The sequence below is a fragment of the Dermacentor silvarum genome, chromosome 3 (assembly GCF_013339745.2).
Source record: "Dermacentor silvarum isolate Dsil-2018 chromosome 3, BIME_Dsil_1.4, whole genome shotgun sequence".
In the NCBI taxonomy this organism is placed as follows: domain Eukaryota; kingdom Metazoa; phylum Arthropoda; class Arachnida; order Ixodida; family Ixodidae; genus Dermacentor; species Dermacentor silvarum.
In genome coordinates this window covers 67,090,979-67,111,283 of record NC_051156.1, presented here as the reverse complement: position 1 = coordinate 67,111,283, position 20,305 = coordinate 67,090,979, and the positions used below count along the sequence as shown (strand labels likewise).

At 46.4% G+C, this 20,305-nt stretch overlaps 1 non-coding gene across 1 annotated transcript; it reads left to right on the top strand.

Annotated features, from left to right (window-relative positions):
• Positions 1 to 10,296: 10,296 nt before the first annotated feature.
• On the top strand, positions 10,297 to 10,368 carry Trnaa-cgc (transfer RNA alanine (anticodon CGC)). The gene has a single exon. It is a non-coding gene; the product is annotated as a tRNA-Ala (tRNA).
• Positions 10,369 to 20,305: the final 9,937 nt, after the last annotated feature.

Here is a 20,305-nt window from a genome sequence, read left to right as displayed (position 1 = left end):
GGGGTATATTATGCCGGAATGTATCAAATATTGCGATAAATAAGACGGAAGAACGGCGTACAGGAAAGGACGCTCCGCCAATCGCGCAGTGCACTGGAGTCTAACTTGAGATACGATTGCACTACCGTGCACCTTGAGATACTTGAGTCTTGTCCGTATCGCTTTTTTTTTGGCATTTCTGAATTATTGAGAACAGTGTACAGAGTGCATCACGCATTTGTCACTATATAATAGACCTTCCTCACGCCGTACTATAAAAATGTCTCTGTAAGCAGCATAAATATGTCGTCGTCAGCAATACTATGTTTCTGCTAATAAACTAGGAGTTCTAGTTGTCATACAGATTTACGACAAATGGCTCCTCGAAAGAAGCTGCTCTGCTACATTCGAGACCTTTCCACGATATTAAGCACTAGCACTAACAATACGTGATGCCAGTCAGCTTTATTTGCAGCCTCGATTGCGGCTAACACTAACAACATATTTGCAAACGAAGGCGATATAGATATTCTCCTCACAAAAATAATTAACTATAACTTAGGTATATATGGTGTTATTTATATATCTTTAAAATCTTATTCATCCCAGCGTTATTTTATTCTGTCACCATCAGCGTTGAAGATACAAAGAAATCCGGTAAAAACAATCGGAATGACTGTGAAAAACAGCATTGCTTCTTTGAAATCTGTTGGAATTCCAAAAAGTGCGCACGACAACTTTTGTTTAAAGGGCCCCTAAACCACCCAGAGGTCGAAATTTAGTTGTGGTGTTGCAGTTGTGCACGAGTCTACAACGAACACGTAGCCGCGAGAATTTTTCGAAATGGGCCGTACTAGCGGAGTTACACGCGTTGATGATCGACACAAGGCCCTCGCTCGTTTCGCTCGTTCCTTCGCTACTCTCCTCGTCGGCTGGTCTCTCCTCCTCTCCGAGTGCTCCTCTAAATGAGACGTGACATACGCCATCGCCAACGCGCTCTCCATTTCCGGTTTAGCACGTCCACGCTAGCGGCAAATATACCGACGGTGAACCGCCTCCAGCGCCGTAGAACGTCTGCCGCGCGAGAGGTATCCAAAGTAGACAGCAGTTCGGCCGGCGCACCTCCCACAGCACGATCAAACGGGCCAGTCAACGACCGGAAGCTGCGGGCCTCCGCTACCGGCGACGGAAAAACATCGTTGCAGCTCAGCTGCAGTGCACGGCTACCGACGGGAGACGAGCCGGCTGCACTCGCATCGCAGCAGACGGCGCCGCTAATATCAGCGTATTGTTCTTCTTTGTGTACAATTATTGCGAAGAGAAATTATAGTGAGAGGAAAGAAATTTACAGAAGAAAAAATTTGGGTTTGGAATGCATTACGGCAGGCATTGCCAACTCATGACTGGGAAATTCCCACTGCCGTTGAAAAGAAAAGTGTGCAATCATGGCATTTACCGGTGCTAACATACGGGGCAGAAACTTGGAGGTTAACAAAGAAGCTCGAAAACAACTTAAGGAGCGCACAAAGAGCGGGGAGTTTGTGCTAGCGTCCCTGAGCGGGAGATCCGATGATTCCCTCGGAGCTTCGCCCACTCATCATCAGTCACCACGTGGATATGCTGGTGATTTTTTTTTATTTTGTGGCACGCCCGCGGCGCGTAGCGCTGCAGCACTTGGCGTTGTTCATGACGGCATTCTGGCATTTGGCATCGTTCATTACGGCATTCTGAACTCTATGCGCGTGTTTACTTCAAATGTTCAAAAGAATATCTGAAGGTGGTTTAGGGGCCCTTTAAAAATGAAATGTGGATAGTATTTCACAGATAAAGGCGACGGGAAGCTGTTATAGCCCACCGCGTTTCGTCCGAAGGATCCATAATGTCGGATAGGCGCTCCGTGATTGCAGCACTTTGTTGCGTTTCCGCAAGGTCTACCGCAGTAGTACAGTGTACTAGAATTCTAGACACTGTACGCAGTAGCTAAAGAGGCTGCGGACGCGTTCACAGTCCACTGCGCCTCTCCTATTGTGACGATCCGTTTGTCATGCCGGTTCAACAACGCTTCGCATGCACCGATTGCAGTATGCGTGTGATCTCCGTAACTTTTTTAGATGCGAAGCAGCTTATGGTCGGGGCTATGTCACACCACCCTCCCTCCCTCCGCTGTGCGGCGTCCACACCCCTACTGCGCTTGCGCATCTTCCTCCCCCTCCTCTACTTGTCTCATCTCCTCCCGGCATTCCTCCTCTCCTCTGCGACGCTCCTCTCTGGATTGAGCAACGAATGGCAACAACTGCGGCTCCGCGCGCGATAATGCGAAGCAGCTTAAGTTAGAGACGCGACGGTAGGCGCCCCAGAGGCACCGGCAACAGTCACCAACGCCGCGCGCGTTCGGTGCGAACGCGGGCAAAACGCCGACGGCGTCGACAACAGTTCTGCGCGTTGATGGTGCTGCTGCATGTCCAAGTTTATACAGCTGATAAAACTACCTTGAGTCGACCGCATGGCTGCTTCGCATACTACTCAGGGTTCCCCTACTCCGGGAAGATGGTGTAATTTTTTTGGTTGCGGCTAATCCTCGATGCTAATCCTCGGCTAATTGTGACAGAAACATTTTTGTCTCGTTTTATTATCATTAACTGATTGCTGTAACTGAGCTCTTACGCTGTGGAACCTGAATTCCTCGAGAGGCCGAGAAATAAATTACTTCACCTTTTAACGCAATCTGTTCAAATGCGTGCGAAATATAGCGTACCTTTGAATATAATAACTATCATGAATCAATGAAACATGTTTATGTAACGTGCCCAGGAACAGCCCTAGTGTCTGAGTGCTGGCGCACGCATACATTGAGAACTAAAAAAAACACCAGTGTAACATCACTAAAAAGGTAATGAATAAAAATAGCAATCTTGAAAAGAAGAGTGTACATACAATATTCAATCAGTTCATCAATCAATAAATCAAACAATCAATCAATCAAGTTTATTTACCGTGTCCAGGAACAACCCTAAAATCTGAATGTTGGCACACGCCTGAATTAAAAATGAAAGAAAAAAGAAGCTGCAGGTTATATAATTTTAAAAAAGAGCACGCTCGATGAATAAAAAGAACAGGGGCCAGATTCACAAAGCGTTTATTTCGTAAGTTCGCTTTGCCATATGCTGGCCGCCTTCACTAATGATATGTCGGGCATTCGTATTGGTTGAAATTCTTTCTCACTAAAAATTCTAGCCCAAGAAATTTTGCGAATTCGGGCTCAGAACGACGACAAAGTTCGTTCAACAATGCGTGAAATTATGACACAGGAAGGCATACGTCGGGAAAGAACAATGACACCAAGTTACGAAAAATATCAAGATTATAAAACTAGGCGTTATAAGGACTCTATTCTGTGGATGGCTGAGTCTTGGTGATGACAGGCAGGAGCATGGAAAGGTCTATAGTTCTCGGGTTAGCTTGCGCGGAATCCAAAACAGGATACAACTGAGGAGTTCGGGACAGCTGAGGACATATAGAAATCAAATCATAATAACTTAGTTCTACTTAGACACTTTTCATACAAATTGGCTCAGGAGGCACAACAAAAGGCCCGGAGAGAGCCTGACTAGGTTGTGCCACCCTGACAGCGTAGGCAGCAAGTCTTGTTTTGATTACACATCATAGGCCGACCCAAATACAATAACAACAATGCAAATACAGAGAAATATGCAGTTCCTTTTTGGAAACGAGAATCAAAACCTAATACTTATTCACACACAATGAAATAAATCTACACAATACACAATGAAATACAACACAATACTCAAGATTAATACCGAGAATTGGTTCAGGGACTAACATCTCACATCTGCTCAAATAGTAATAGGGCTTTAACTTGCTTCTTGAATTGAATTATAGAAACTCTAGAATTAATAGATTTAATATGTCAGGATAATTGTTGAGGAGTTCTGGTATTAGTGACGATAGCCTCTGTAAACCATAATTTTGGGCGTGATCTTGTCTAAACTATTAAGCTGTGTCGTAGTTCATAAGGGGACTGCTTAAGTGGTTAATCTTATTACTAATATTAGTATCATTGTTTCATATGAAGCTTATGTATACATTAGACAAAGAGAGAAATAAAGTGAGGGCACAGTGCCAACTGCCACCTGGTCTCATGAAAACATGCAGACAGTCTGCACATTTTTGAAGCACGTTGGAACAAACTTTCTGCAGAACCTTTGTAGTGGCAGAATGTAGGAATTGTGCAGAACATTTGCAGAAGTTATATATATATATATATATATATATATATATATATATATAATAGGCCGTCTAGCCTCTATTATCCGCTTCTTTATACCTAAGCGCATTGGATCTGGCAGTTTGTTTCCTTGTATGGTTAGCGAAGTTACGTAGACAAAAACTAGCAAAGTACGATTGTTTCCAGGAGAATTAAAAGCCTATTGAATGCCATTTTTATTGCGCTCTTATGTCCCGTGAGTTCCACTCACTGATCATGATCACGCGCCCTCTAAGCCAAAGAAAGCCGTACATGTTCAATTCTCTTCTGCGCAGTGATCTCCCGAAGAGCTGTTTCGATGAGCAGAGCAGGATGAACTACATGGCTGTGTACAAGAAATATCCGGGTCAGGCAGTACGGCCGCAGCATTACTGCAGAAGGATGCTCAAGGTGAAGTCAAAACAAATCAAGGTTGCTGCACAGAAGGTGAGCTGCACGAAAAGGTAGTCTGGTGTCGAAAAGTCACCAATGGGTCAGTAATGACATTGCCAACACAATCAGGCAGGGCTCTGGTTGGTTGAAGTGGACCGCAACTCCCGCTGACTTTTCTCACGTTGGTAACAATATCTCATAGTCGGCACCGTATGTCTTTTGCCAAGGGGAATCAAGGAATAAAAAAAGACAGATGTTGTAAAAAGTGGTTCTGTTCTAGTTTCAGAGTTTCAAAATTTATGGCTTGAAAGTAGTTACATGTTTTCATGGATAAGAAATACAAAAGAAGGTCCCATAGTCAAAGACTGTACTGGGGAACTCCGGCCAAGGTTATGTGGTAAGAGGACAGCAAAATAAAGCAATATCATGAGAGTAACATACAAATAAAAAATTAGAAGAAATATAAGACAACAAGTTAAGCGGAAATACACACAAAAGACAAGTTATAAAAAAGACCAGTGTGCTAGTATGGAAGGTGTATATCCAATGTGAAGTACACTCATATGGCAAGCATAATAAAAAAGCACTTAGATGCATTGCAATACAAATTCACATCAACTGCAAAAAAATAGAACAAAATTTGAGCAATATACGTGAGAATAATCTAGGGTGCCAACCCAGAAAAAAGTCTAAAATGTGAGAAGGGACGTGAACCGGCAAGACAAGACGTACATCAATTAGAGCAAATAAATCAAAAACGTTTTAAGATCATTTTAAAATTTGTATGTGGTGCAACTTTTATAACAAAAGACTAAACGCAAATCTAAGGATCGAGCACGTTTGAAAGAGCATCATCATCATGCATTCCCCAATAACACCACGCTTTCAAAGCAGACGATGCAGCTGGTTTAGGGATTCATTTTTGGACACAGTGGTTTTACCATGTTTCTTTTTTTTCAAGCGAAACTTGTACAGCCTCACAAGTGTCGGTGGTGATGGTGGTGGTGTCACGCTAAAACCATAGCAGAAACCTGTCGAAAACTCGCGTCTTGTTCACTTGGTATATACCAAAAGTTGCATGCAATGAAACGAATGTATGATTAACATGACTGATTGATCATTAGATCAATAACATCGCATGCTCGTAAGTTACGACAGGATTAACGATAATGAACTCACGTGTGGTGGATACCCGCATTGTTCATTTGGGTATGAGCCAGGAATATTATGGTGTGAGCCCGGACCGAGAAAGAAGGAAGGAAAGAAAGAATGAAAGAAGGAACTCACGTGTGGCTGATACCGGGGCCGCACATTTCAGCTCCGCTGGTTTACCGTCTGTACGTGGTGCAGTTTCGGCGCCCGGATGGGGAGTCATCCGCGTGGTGCATTCCGCCGAGCAGCAGGCTGTGTTTGAGCAACCGTGCCATGAACTCGCTCGGGAAAGGGCTCGTCGTCAACGTGACGATTCTAGCGTGAGTGCCTCCGAAGACCAGGCGAAACGTCAGTGAAGAGCCGCAGACACCGAGTTACGGGAGCGCGATGTTGAGGCCAAACGTCAGCGAAGAGCCGCTGACCCTGAGTTTAGGGCGAACGAAGCGGGACGCCTGCGACAGCGTCGTGCTGCAACAAGCTTCACTTACCCTCAATTTCTCGACAGGATCAAGGGCTGCAGATTTTTGTGTGGACTATTTCTTTTTACGTTTCGCGATGTTGATACGGGCTTCTGCAAACTCAGACAAATTGCTACGGGGATGATGGTGAGCTAGAGCAGGTTAGATGCAAATGGTCGTCACTGGGGTGAAGTTGAATCATATGACCACACCATAGCTCGCATAAAAAGTATATTCTAGACATAGGCTGGTAGTTTTTTGTTGCACTCTTTGTTCTGTTTCATGAACGCTGCTAATTAATGAAGCCGTATGAGCCTTTGGATGGAAGGAGGATCAAGTTGAACTAAATGAAGATGAGATGAACACCAGTTCCAGAGTAAAACTTTAAGTCTGTTGTGACCTTTTTACCAGCAACGTTACATTATTTTGGCGCAGCCGACAGTCCACTCCAACATGTGGATGACATTTTTCTTTGAGGAGACATCCGCAGAGAAGATCATCTTTTCGAGATTCCAAGCTCAAGATGAACCAGCGGTGTAACTACCTCGTGAACGCATCTCGGCAGAACTCGTGAACCTGGTTTCGGAGAAGGCTTCCCTAGACGCTGCTGAACGACGTTGGAAGGGTGCTGTGAAAGTGAACTCGCGTCTGGCGACCTTCAGCGAGCTAGTGCTTCAACCGATGCATCAAAAGGGCTGTTGATCGCAGGCTACGACGGAGGAGGTGAGCCTCGTTTTGAAAGCACTTCAAGTACAGCAGGAACAGATTGTGCAACAGAACCAACTGGTGACATCGCTTATTAAATCACTAACCGCTGAGAAGCCGGTGACTAAATTTGTAGAAACCGATACGTTCGACGGCATGTCTTCAACCCCAGAAAAGTAGCTTGCATTCTATGAATATGCCACTGGGAAGAACAAGTGGCACTCTGATGAGGACAAGATTACTAACATGCGTAGTTATTTGAGAGGTGTTGCACGCAAATGGCACGAGCTGCACATTATTGAAGTAGCTGACAACCTTGGAGCCAATAAAAGGAAACATTCCTGACGACATTCTGAAGCAAACCTGTACAGAGATGGGACTCTGCGCTTAATTTACAATTGAAGCGGGGCTTCACTGTGAGTGATTTCCTTGGAAAACGCCGCCTTTTAAACCTGGCCGAGCTCGTGCTTTCATCTGCTGTCGTAATAGCCCTAATAATGCGCGGACTGCATGCTCATGTGCTGAAGCAAATGCAAGTACGATCACCTAAAACTATAGACGCGCTCCTGGTGGGCCTTCAGCAGATATCATACTTCAGAAGAAAAAAATCACAGGCCTGCGCGGCACACGCAGCACAGTCACAGCGTAAGCTGGTGCAGCGGCTCAAGAGTAGCTCTAATTTCGGCACCACGCACAACTGGGTCTTCGTGACAAAGTCTCTTCGCCTTGTTTTGACGAGAACGATCTGAACTGTCCGCCCAGAGTCGAAGGCGAGCTGCGGCTTGTAATGATCTCTGCACAGCAGTCTGCTGAGCCCGATGATACCTGGTTGTAGCCGCGCACGTAGCTCTACGATTCGCTTATTTAGCAGCGGTTCGTACCTTGCGAGGAGACGCCATAACATGTATCCAGAATACGTGGCGCACATCTCTCACATCCCTTGACCCTTGGCATGGTACGGTGTTGTTTTTGATGACGATGATGATTGTTTATCGGAATTTTCAAAACCGGCTGATGACAAATGGTCACCTAGCCTGCTTGAGTTAACGAGGTCCAGTTAAATGCAGCATGCAACTGCTATATGCAACTTACATGTCGGGCACGCTGCGTTTGCAGGCGCCTTAACTACATGGCGCCACCATACTAGAGGAGGCTCGGGATCGCTTTGATTGCGCGCCTCGTCTCAATCACATCTCGTCGTCTGTACCTGCGCGCCTGCTTAGGGTGCGTTCATAGGGCATTTTTCCGCTGCCTGTAAGCAAGTGCTTGCGTTGCTAAGTGGTAATGTATCGGACTCCCGCCCAGCGGGCCCGGGCTCAATTTCCGGCGGCGACCAGGTACTTTTTTCGCATTTCCGGCGATATCAGTTACGGTCACTAGCGGCGGCGGACATCATCGCGAATCAAACAGGCTATTGGAATGAGCCCAAAACAGCTTACGCTGTAAAATAACTACTAACCCAAGCACTCGCTTCAGACGGACTGACTCGCAAGAACAGAGCCACCTTGCTAACAGCGCAGAAAACTTGGGTTGGCGCGCTCCCAAAGGACGGGTTAACGATGTCAAAAACGACACTCTATAGTTTTCGATGACTAACTCATGAACAAGGATTATCAGTCTGACCCGATGCCCAAAACTGAGACTCTTTATCTAAATTGCTCTACCCTACTTCACATTCCCGTTAAAGTGGGAAACAGACATGTGATAGCTTTGGTGGACAGCGGCGCTTCTGTGTCTATAATAAATGCCAAGATGGTGAATGCAAGTCAGCTGCGGGTACAAGGTTACTATGGAAAAGTGGCATTCCCTAATCATTGGGCGTCGGTAAAGAGTGAGTTCCAAGGTCATAAAATAGAGAGTGAAGTATTGGTGCTAGAGCGTGTGATGTACGCTTTTCTGCTATCCTGACCAAACATCAAGAAACTGAAAATCATCGTATACTGGGACGTTGCGGTTTTAGCCGTGGAACTACAAGGAACGAGGCACAGCAGGGTAGAAAAGATAACCCACGAGTTGTCAAGTGTATGGATGATATTGCAACGACCTACCCTGAACTTGTATGCATAGGAAGCTATCCACAGGCGATGAAGTCTCCCGTAACAATTGTGACGAAATGTGGTACTTTCACACTGGGCACAGACGGCAGGGCTCTCATTCGTCAGACCGAACTCATACCAGTCCCCATGCAGAATATAGACACGATTATAGATGAGACAGGTGATTGCCGACCTTTTTCACGTATTGACTTGTCCAAAGGTTTCTGGCAGATCGCGCTCACAGAAGAAACAAAATGCACACTGCTTTTATCACACCCTACGATCAGTATGAGTATATCCGGCTTGCTTTAGGCTGGAAGAACTCGCCAGCATGGTTGCAAATGATCATGAACAAAGTCCTGAATCCTTTCGTAGGTGCATTTTGTAACGTGTACACAGACGACATTATCGTCTGCTCCAAAAGAGAGGCTGAGCATCAGGAACACCTGTCTCAGGTATTAAATTCCTTGAGCTTGGTACATCTCTAGGTTATCTTTAAGAAAAGCGCATTCTTTCAAAGAAAAGTTCTCTTTCTTGGAAGAGTCTTCGATGGGGCTAGCAAAAGCACGAAACAAGATTCCATCGAAAGGATCTCCCAACTGGCAAAACCACATGGCGTCCACTCATTTCGTGTGTTTTCTGGACTACCAGGACATTTAAGACCTTTCATAACAGGGTTTGCCGTCAAAATTAGAGGTATCCTGCGCCTTACGCAGAAATAAGTTCCATTTGAGTGGAATGGCAACTGTGAAAGAGTCTACCACGAGCTGGTGCACAAAATCTGTGCTGACCCTATTTTACGCATACCAGATTTCACTTTACCCCTTCAACTGAATATCGGCGCCTCACACTATAGGACAGGTGCAGCCTTGTATCAGAAAAGTCTGGAAGCATCCGGCCGCGAAAAGCGGCACGTAGTAGGTTATTACAGCTACACCCTCCAGCAGTCTTAAGGTAACTGCACCACTACTGAAAAGGAACCACGTCCAACCACCAATCTAGTTGGTGTCAATGTTTGTTGGCTTCTTATGATATCATTAATAAAAATCGGGCCCCTCGGTTTCCTTTCTTCTCGTTAATTTACATAACGACGGCTCGAATCCGGCAACATTGATGCCTTCAGGTAGCATATGTGGGTTTATAGACCAGTTGCCATCACCCAAAAAGGTCACGTGCTCGTGAAGCCTGCGGCAGAAAGGATGTTCCACGTCCGCCCATAGGTTCGTGAGCGGTGGCACTGGCAAACACTCTCAGGGTTAGTTCTAGTTGTAAAAACATAAATACCCCAGAAAGTCGACGGGAAAACGGCTCCGCGGTAGCTCAATGGTGAGAGCATCGCACGCGCAATGCGAAGACGTGGGTTCGTTCCCCACCTGCGGACAGTTGTTTTTTCATCTGCTTTCATTTTCCATTATTTATCATTTCTTTAATTCAATTACTAAGTACAAGTAATTTCCCCTATGTTGTCTTTGGTGTCAATGTTTGTTGGCTTCTTATGATGTGATTAATAAAAATCGGGCCCCTCGGTTCCCTTTCTTCTCGCTCATCTACATAACGACGGCTCGAATCCGGCAACATTGATGCCTTCAGGTAGCATATATCGGTTTATTGACCAGTTGCCATCACCCAAAAAGATCACGTGCTCGTGAAGCCTGCGGCAGAAAGGATGTTCCACATCCGTCCATAGGTTTGTGAGTGGTGGCACTGGCTAACACTCTCAGGGTTAGTTCTAGTTGTAAAAACATGAATACCCCAGAAAGTGGATGGGAAAACGGCTCCGCGGTAGCTCAATGGTGAGAGCATCGCACGCGTAATGCGAAGACGTGGGTTCGTTCCCCACCTTCGGACAGTTATTTTTTCATCCGCTTTCATTTTCGAATAATTTATCGTTCCTTTAATTCAATTAGTAAGTACAAGTAATTTCCCCTATGTTGTCCTTGGTGTTAATGTTTGTTGGCTTCTTATGATATGATTAATAAAAATCGGGCCCCTCGGTTCCCTTTCTTCTCGTTCCAATGCTTAAAGTAATTTAGACCTTCCGTACGTACCTAGAAGGTGTGAAGTTCACTTTGTTCGCTGATCACCAGGCCCTCACTCATCTCTTGAATATGACCCAAGCTAAAGAATGTATCGCCAGATGGGTGAATTACTTGCAGCAGTTTGAATTCATAATCTCCCTGCGACCAGGACCTCTTTTGACTCAGGCAGATGCTTTGTCTAGACTGATGATACAATCCAACACGGAACAATCGGAGGAAATCAATGAAGTAAAATTATGGGAAGGCACTGAACACCTTATTTTTTGAAGGTCAGTATCAAGTGCCGCCAACGCTGGTTCCCAGGGTGCTTTATTTTTTTCACGATTGCCCAGAATCTAGAGGACACGATGGGTTTTGGCACACAACAAGGAAGGTAAGAGATTGACGTAGTTGACCGCAGGCTGGTGTGCCCGGTACAGCTTTGGCCGCTCGTTGCAGAAGACCGATCGCACTAGCTCGCGGAGCACTTTAATGTCAGTCGCGAAAGTTCCCAGACCGACGGTTGTCGAAGCAGCATTTACTTGGCGGTCATACTGGTTCGACCGCACCTGCAGCGTCTTTTCCATAGCAACGGCTTCTGTGAGGAACTCTGTAACCGTCCTCGGCGGCTTACAAGCAAACCCACCGATAAGCTGTTCTTTGACACCTCGCATCAAATGAAGGATATTCTTGTCTTCCGGCATGCTAGTGTGACAAGAGACCTTGTCATGTCTTCAACGTACATAATAACCCTTTCATTGGACTTCTGAGCGCGTGATTGGAGGGCCCAATCAGCTCGCTCTCGGCGATCGGGGTTCGAGTAGGTCTCCAAGAGTCGCCGACGTGACTCACGCCATGTCGTCCGGGCCTCTTCGCGGTTCTGGAACCTGGTGCGAGTGTCGTCCTCGAGGCTGAAATACACATTCCTTAATTTTGCTCAGTCATCCCCCTCGTTGAAAGCTGCTCCTCGCTCAAAGTCGTCCAGGCAGTCTTCCACGTCTTCATAAAGGTTGCCGTGGAAGGAACTTGGCACTCGCGGGCGCTGCAGCGTGTTATGAGTTGGTACTGTCGCCACCATACCTTCCACCGTGGCCATTGTGCTCCCGCATGATTGTACAACCTCAGGGGCCGGTCCTGGAATTCTCCGGCTGGCACGGTGCACTGGTGTAAGCTCCGGTATGGCACTGATCTCCTTGCTGCCAGCAGGGGTCTGTTGCATAGGTCGAGGTTACCGAGCACCTCCACCAGAAATGTCACGTTCAAGCAGAACAGGCGGCCTGAAGCGTTGGGTCCGAGTCTCTAACTGACAGCTGATGAAGCGGAAAACTCAAGCACATGTGCGTGGATCCCAACCCAACGCCTTATGAGATCTCGGAGAGCTTCAAGTTTTTCCATAGCAATCAACAAGAAGAGGGGAGTCGGTGCAGACATTCTTTGTCGAGATAAGCAAGATTGCCCAGAACTGCAATTTTTCATCGACGTTAGACAGGATGCTGAGGGATAGTACTGTATGCGGTGTCCGTCCTAAAAATTAGCAGATGCAGCTATTGGCGAAAAAAGACTTAACACTCAAAGAAGCAGAAGCCCTTGTCCTGGCTGCGGAAACTGCAGAGCACGGTTCGGAGCAGATCGATAAGCAAAGTGATGCTTTGAATGTCCTGAAGGTTAGTCAACGGTACGTGCCAACGACCACAAGGAACGCGCAAAGGAGCGAGCCTGAACAATGCAAGTGCTGCGGCCAGCATGGTCACAAAGCTTCGACATGCTTTAAAAAAAGACGCCGATGCTTCAAATGTGGGCGACAGGGGCATTTGGCTGGTATGTGCGCGAGCACAGGCGGTGCAAACAGAACGCTAGCGCTAACAGCAAAAAACTCAAAACAGACTGACGACAGCAGTACATTACAAATCTGGTCCGTCACGAAGGCTGAGCCTTTGGTACCGCCTATTCTGAAGTTTATCTCACGGGATGGCGTCAGCATACGGATGGACGTTGATACTGGCTCGCATGTTTGTATCGTTCCGAGAGCAGCGTATGAAGCACTTCACGAGCATTGGCGCCGGCTGCAAAGCGCAAAATTAAAGCTTTCTTGCTATCTAGGAAAACTACCAGTACTGGGCGTTTTGGCTATGAACGCTTGTTATATGTTGGTGGAAGTTAATGCACGCTGACGGTATTGGATTGTGAAGGCTCCAGCCAGTGCGGCCGGGACTTATTGCAGAAGCTTTCAGCAGAAGGGACCCCGGTCCTGCACGTGATGGCGCTACCAAGCGGGAAAAGCCTTCGGGAACCGGCAGAGCTGGTGCCATAATGAAAGAGTATGCCGACGTGTCCACGGAAGGCCTGGGACTCTTCAAGGGACCGCCAGTTATAGCTTTACGTCAAGGACACAGCAACACCAAGATTTTTCAAGGCAAGAAAGATTCCCCTTGCGCTAGTAGATAAGATTTCTGCTGAGCTGAATAGACTAGTGGACACTGGTGTAATATCGCCAGTCTATTATGCGGAATGGGCTACACCGATAGTACCGGTACTGAAAAGTGACGGCGCGGTGCGCATTTGGGGAGACATTAAAGTGACATTAAACCCTGTGTGCGAATTGGAAAGGTACTTTCTACCAGTCATAGACGACATCTTCGCAAATTTGCGTGGGGGACAGCAATTCAGTACACTGGATTTGCGAGACGCCTACAGCGAGATTGCGCTGTAAGAAAGCTCGCGGAATCTGGCCGTCATAAACACACATGAAGGGTTCTTTTCTTACAATAAGTTACCGTTTGGAATCGCGTCAGCACCGGCGATATTCCAGAGAACGATCGAGTCAATATTGCAAGGAATGCCGGGGGTAAAAGCATACCTAGGCGACGTCTTTATAGCAGAGACTGCTGATAAGCTAAACGCAAACCTGCGAGCGGTGTTGCCGAGATTTAAGAAACACGGCAATAAATTGCGCGCTGACAAGTGGTGGATAAACGAGGCCGCAGTGACGTATCTGGGTCACCGAATCGACGCAGCGGGATAGCACACAACGGAGAAGAACGCCGAGGCTATCAGGCTTGCCCTAGACTCTCAGAATGCTTACGAGTTACGATCGCTTCTGGGTATGTTGACGTTTTACAACGAATGTTTACCGAATCTTTCGACGCTACTGGCACCTTTGTACCGACTTCTACAAAAAGCAACCAGATGGTCGTGGTGTGCAATAGAGGAAGACGCATTCGGGAGGCTAAAGAAGCTTTGTGTGCCGCGCCAGTACTGACCTGTTTCAAACCAATGAAAGAGCTATTCTTGGATTGCGATGCATCACCCTATGGTGTAGGAGCCGCGCTTGGTCATCGAATTGATGGGCAGTATCGACCAGAAGGATTTCGGTCGCGAATGCTGACCAGTGCATTGAAAAATTACTACCAGATTGAGTGAGAGGCATTGGCTCTTGTTTACGGCGTCACGCGGTTGCGCGACCATCTACTTGGCAGAGAGTTCACTCTAATTACAGACCACCAGCCGGTGCTGGGTCTTCTAAGGGCGGATTGGCAAACACCTACCATGGTCGCAGCTCGTATACAGAGAGGTATTTGTACGCTGGGCGCGTACAAATACCGGCTGCAGCATAGACCGGGTAAAATGTTGTGCAACGCTGATGCATTAAGCCGTTTACCTATATCCGTGCAGCATGGAGCGGAGCCGGAGGACGTCACGCCCATCGTTCTGGCCTTGGACCAACCGCACATTTCCGCACAGCCTACAAAAGAGTTGCAAGCCATCACAGCGACAAATGACGTAATCGCTCAAGCATGCAAGTACACGCTCAATGGTTGGCCACATGTGATTAAAGGCCACAGTGAGCTCGCAGAGTATTACAAAAAACGGTCCGAGCTGTCATTAGAAAACGATTTTTTGTACCGGGGCCATTGCGTGGTCATATCTACCGCCGCCCGCAAGAAGTTGCTTATGTTACTGCATGACTCCCATCAGGGAGTGTCGTCTATGAAGGTGAGAGCAAGGTCGATATTTTGGTGGCCCGTTTTGAACCAGGACCTCCAGAGCGTCGGCGCCACCTGTAATAACTGTGTTCAAGCACTGCCCATGCCAACGGCACAAATGCCCGTAAACTGGACGGAGACAGGCGAAAGGAGGTCGCGACTACACAAAGACTTTGCGGGGCCACTGCACGGCAAGATGGTTTTAATTGTGGTAGATTCCCACAGCAAATAGATTGATGCTGTTCCTGTAGCGCGTGCTCATTCCCGCAGCAACGTCGAAGTTCTGTGAACAATAGTTTTCTCAGTTCGGTATACCATGCACAGTGGTGTCGGATAATGGAACGCCTTTCACGGGCTCGGAATTCCATCAGTTCACACAACTGAACGGCATCGTACATATTCGAACAGGCCCACATCACCCACAGAGCAATGGGCTGGCTGAGCGCGCTGTGGGGACGGTCAAGAAGAGCGGAAGCGTCGAACTAGCGACTTCTCTAGCCCGCGTTTTGTGCAACTGTAGAAATACACCCCAACAATCTAGACTTTCCCCTTCCGAAAGGCTTTTCGGCTGGCGCTTACGCACGATACGGGATTTGTCTTTTCCATCCAAGAACAACCACATTGTCTCGGGCGAATCTCCGGGGGAATATGTCTACGTGCGGAACTATGGCACAGGGGACAAATGGACGCCAGGAAGGGTGAAGGCCATGACCGGCGCTCGCATGTTGGAAGTAGAGACCGACACTGTACTGGTCCGTCGCCATCTGTATCAAGTACGGAAGTGCAGCAAGGATGTTTTCTCGACTGGGGGACCAGCGCTACCAGACAACACGATGACAACGGAAGGCGCAGAGGACTCGTCTATAGAGGCAGCAGCACTACAGCGGTCTACAAGAACACGAAAACCGGTTGGACGTTATGGTTACTAAGACGGAAGAAGTGTTACAGTGCACGCGCTTCCCGTGATAAGCGGAAGTGTGGACCGCACATGCGCAATTCTCGCCCTTTGTTTTTCCCCAGCCCTCTCTCTCTTTTCTTTAGTATATATTCACTGCGGAAAATAAACGTGGCTGCTCTGCATGGTGACACAGACCACTTCTTGTCAGAGGCGGCGGAACAGCCGCTAATGTAACATGTCCAGTCGAGCTAGATATAAAAATTACTTTTGTAATAACCTATGCGTGATTCATAACGAGAACAGAGCTGTTTTCAGCGATAAAACTACGAAAATGGGAACAAAATGTGGTGCCACCTGCTCAGGAATAAGGCATCTCTTCTGTTACGTCAGCAGTGACCGATTCAAAGGTAGCGCAACAGAGGAAGGTCATGCGGATGTACCGCCAACTCGTCCGTTTGGTGAGGGCGACTTCAAATTGGGGAGCAGTGCCGGGAACTTGAGCGACAATGTCTACGCAACTGAGGGATACGTTGGGAAACAAAACCCGGTGATAGACTTCTGGATGAATTATCTATTAATATTGCTTCACTTAACATTTTCTATTAGTGCCGCTTTAAAGTATTGGCGTTGCACAATCGCTCACCCGCCTCTGTGCACGTGCAAGTGCAAGGCATTCACCTCTACAAGTCTTCTGTAGTGTAGGCAATTGCACTATCAGAATCATGACGAAATAATTTAAAGAAATGGCGTCTGTCTTTTTCAGCCGGAGTCTCTTAGCGGGCAGTGCAAAATGTACTGTTGCGTGGTTGGAGTCCATGCAAACGTGTGCGATATAGTAATCATGCTGGAAGGCATGGAATGTACGAAAGGAAAGGTGAGAATGAAAGTTTTTTCAATGCTCTCTTTACAAGGGTAAGCTTCGTTGTATTGTAACTAGGGACAAAATTATTCCACGATTTTACTTTATTTCCAGTTCCTCTCATTGCAAATCTTGTTATCGATGTTGCGAAAATAGGTGTAATAATATCGTTTTGCTCGTACGCACGTTTTACAAAAAGTGCGAATTTGACAGAAACAAGTCGAGGTTTTGACGGAAGCCCGTCTAATGAGAACAGAAGCCCGAAAGGAACGAGAAAGAACAACTGCATGATTAGAGTTGAAATTCGTACGAGCTGCCTAGTCTTACGCGAATGCTCCAGCGACGTTGTTCTTGGGGTTGACTTCCTGCAACAGTGCGGCGCTATTATTGATCTGCAAGAGCGTCGTATCACATTCTCAGCCGAACGAGCAATCGAAATGCAAGACGGCCAACGGCGTGACGGCGTACTCCGTGTTTCTGCAGACATGCAGATAGTGTAACGCTTCCTCCATGAGCCAGTGTCCTCGTCGACGTCACATGCTGTGGCTTACGAGATGGCAAAGCGGTGGCCGAAACTAACTTGGAACACCTGCTGAAGCAAGGCGTTTGTCTGTCCCTAAGTGTTATACAGGTTCGTTATGGCAATCCGCAATTGCTTGTTACCAAATTTAGCAACGAGCACGGACACCTGTTCCGCGGCACTTCGTTAGCGTTTGCCGACTCAGTAGCACCATTATGTTCAACCTCGGTGGGGAGCTGAGGTAGAACACCCGGCTTCTAATCTTAAGGTCGTCAGTTCGAATCCTCCTCCAGTTCACTACATTTTTAGGCATGAAGTGGCGTCTGACACCGGCAAAAAAAATTCGCCGAGAGCTAGTGGGGCTATAATAGTCGAGGTGCAACCAAATTAGGAAGGCCCACTAAGCTTCAACAATGTCACTTCCTCATCAGAACAGGAATTGGCCTCCCTGGTTCATTATGTGGCAACTATCTCCGTCATGACTCCTAAAATTAACCCCTGGCCTTCAGTCCCCAGCGGCTGCGGAGCACCTGACCAAAGCGGTGGTCTGACCTGCGCCGCGGCAGAGGGTGCTAAGAATCTCTGGGTCCGGACAGGCCGCCACTGGAAACTGAACCTGGCAACGTACAACACGCGCACCCTATCGAGCTCCCTTAACAGGATTATTCGAAGGAGTATCAGGTGCTGCCTGGGATATTATTGGCTTTAGTGAGGTTAGAAGAACTGGTGAGGCTTATACAGTGCTGACTAACGGCCACGTCCTCTGCTACCGAGGACTTCCAAATCAGAGAGAATTCGGAGTAGGATTTCTGGTCCATAAGGACATAGCAGCCAACATTGATGATTTCTGCAGCATTAACAAGAGGGCAGCAGTCATCGTCATAATAAAGCTGAGTAGGACGTATAGAATAAAGGTAGTACAAGCCTACGCTCCAACCTCCAGTCACGACGATGAAGAAATAAAACAGTTTTGTGAAGATGTTAAATTAGCGATGAGAAAGGTGCAATCTCAGTATACTGTATTCAAGGGCGACTTCAATGCAAAAGTGAGGAAAAACCAAGCTAGTGAGCAAGCAATTGGCAACTACGGCATTGATTCTAGGAACACTAGAGGGTAGGTGTTGGTAGAATTCGCAGAAAGATACCGACCTTAAATAATAAGTACCTTCTTCAGGAACCACAGCAACAGAAAGTGGACCTGGAAAAGCCCTAATGGAGAAACAAGGAGTGAAATAGATTTCATACTCTATGCCAATCCCAGCACAGTGCCGGTTGTAGAAATGTTAGGAAGGGTAAAGTGCAGTGAACACAGGTTAGTGAGGTCTAGAATTTCTCTCAATTTGAAGAGAGAAAGAATAAAATTAGTCAAGGACAAACAGGCCAACCTAGCCGCACTAAGGGTAAAAACAGGCCAGTTCAAGATGAAGAGAACATACGGGTAATGAATGAAACCGTAACTAAGCTGACCTAAGAAGCAGAAATTGAAGTGGGAGGTAAGGCACCAAGGCAACCAGTAGGTAAGCTCTCCCAAGTAACAAAGGCCGTGATAAAAAACGGCACAAAATGAAGCTGTCAAAGTCATGAGATCAGATAGAATTCGCGTAACTGTCGAAATTGATCAACAAGAAGGTAAGGGATATCCGAAATTATATGGTGCAAAAAATTGAGGAAGCAGTAAAATATGGTCGCAGCATGAAATCAGTGAGAAGAAGACTTGGCATAGGACAAGGCAACATGTATGCACTGAAATATAGGCAGGGTATTATCATCAGCAATTTCGATGAAATAGTAAAAGCAGCGGAAGAATTCTATAGTGACCTGTACAGTGTCTAGAGCAACCAAGTTACTTTCATTCGAAGAAGTAATGAACAGGATTCAGGGGCTCCTTCTATGACTAGCGATGAAGTTATAAGGGCCTTGAAAGACATAACCAGGGGAAGAGCTGCTGGAGAAGATGGAATAACAGTCGTTTTATTCAAATATGGAGACGTTATCATGCTCGAAAAGCTTGCGACCCTTTATACGCAATGCCTCACGACTTCAATTCTACCGGAAAGCTGGAAGAACGCCAACATTACACTGATTCATAAGAAGGGAGACGTTAAAAATTGAAGAATTTTAGACTCACTAGCTTGCTTTCAGTGTTGTACAAAATATTCACCAATTTAACTACCAGTAGAATCAGGCCAACACTTGACTTAAGTCGACCAAGAGAACAGGCTGGCTTCGTAAAGGGATATTCTACGATGGATTATATCCACGTCGTCAATCACGTAATAGATAAATCTGCGGAGTACAAGCAACCTCTCTACATGGATTTTATAGATTATGAAAAACATTTGATTCAGTAGAGATACCAGCACTCAAAGAGGCATTGCGTAATCAAGAAGTAGAGGAGGCATACGTGAATACCTTGGAAAATATCTACAAGGATTGCACAGCTACATTGGTTCTCCACAAGAAAGGTAGAAAGTTACCTATCAAGAAAGGGTTCAGGCAAGGAGACACAATCTCTCCAATGCTACTCACTGCATGCTTAAAAGAAGTATTCAAGCTCTTAGACTGCGAAGGCTTAGAAGTGAGGATCAACGGCGAATATCTCAGCAACCTTCGGTTTGCAGATGACATTGTCCTATTCAACAACAATGGAGACGAATTACAGCAAATGATTAAGGACCTTAATTGAGAAAGTGTAAGAATTTGGTTGAAGATGAATATGTAGAAGACAAAGATAATGTTCAGTAGACTACCAAGAGAAAAAGAATTCAGGATCGCTATTCAGCTCATAGAATCTGTAAATAAGTACGTTTATCAAGGTCGATTACCTAGAGGGGACCCTGATGATGAGAAAGAAATTTACAGAAGAAATATGTACAATAATTGCATTCTACCGGTGCTAACTTATGGGGCAGAAACTTGGAGGTTAACAAAAAAGCTGGAGAACAAGTTAAGAACCGCACAAAGAGCGATGGAACGCAAAATAGTACGCCTAACGTTAGGAGACAGGAAGAGAGCGGTGTGGATCAGAGAAAAAACGGAG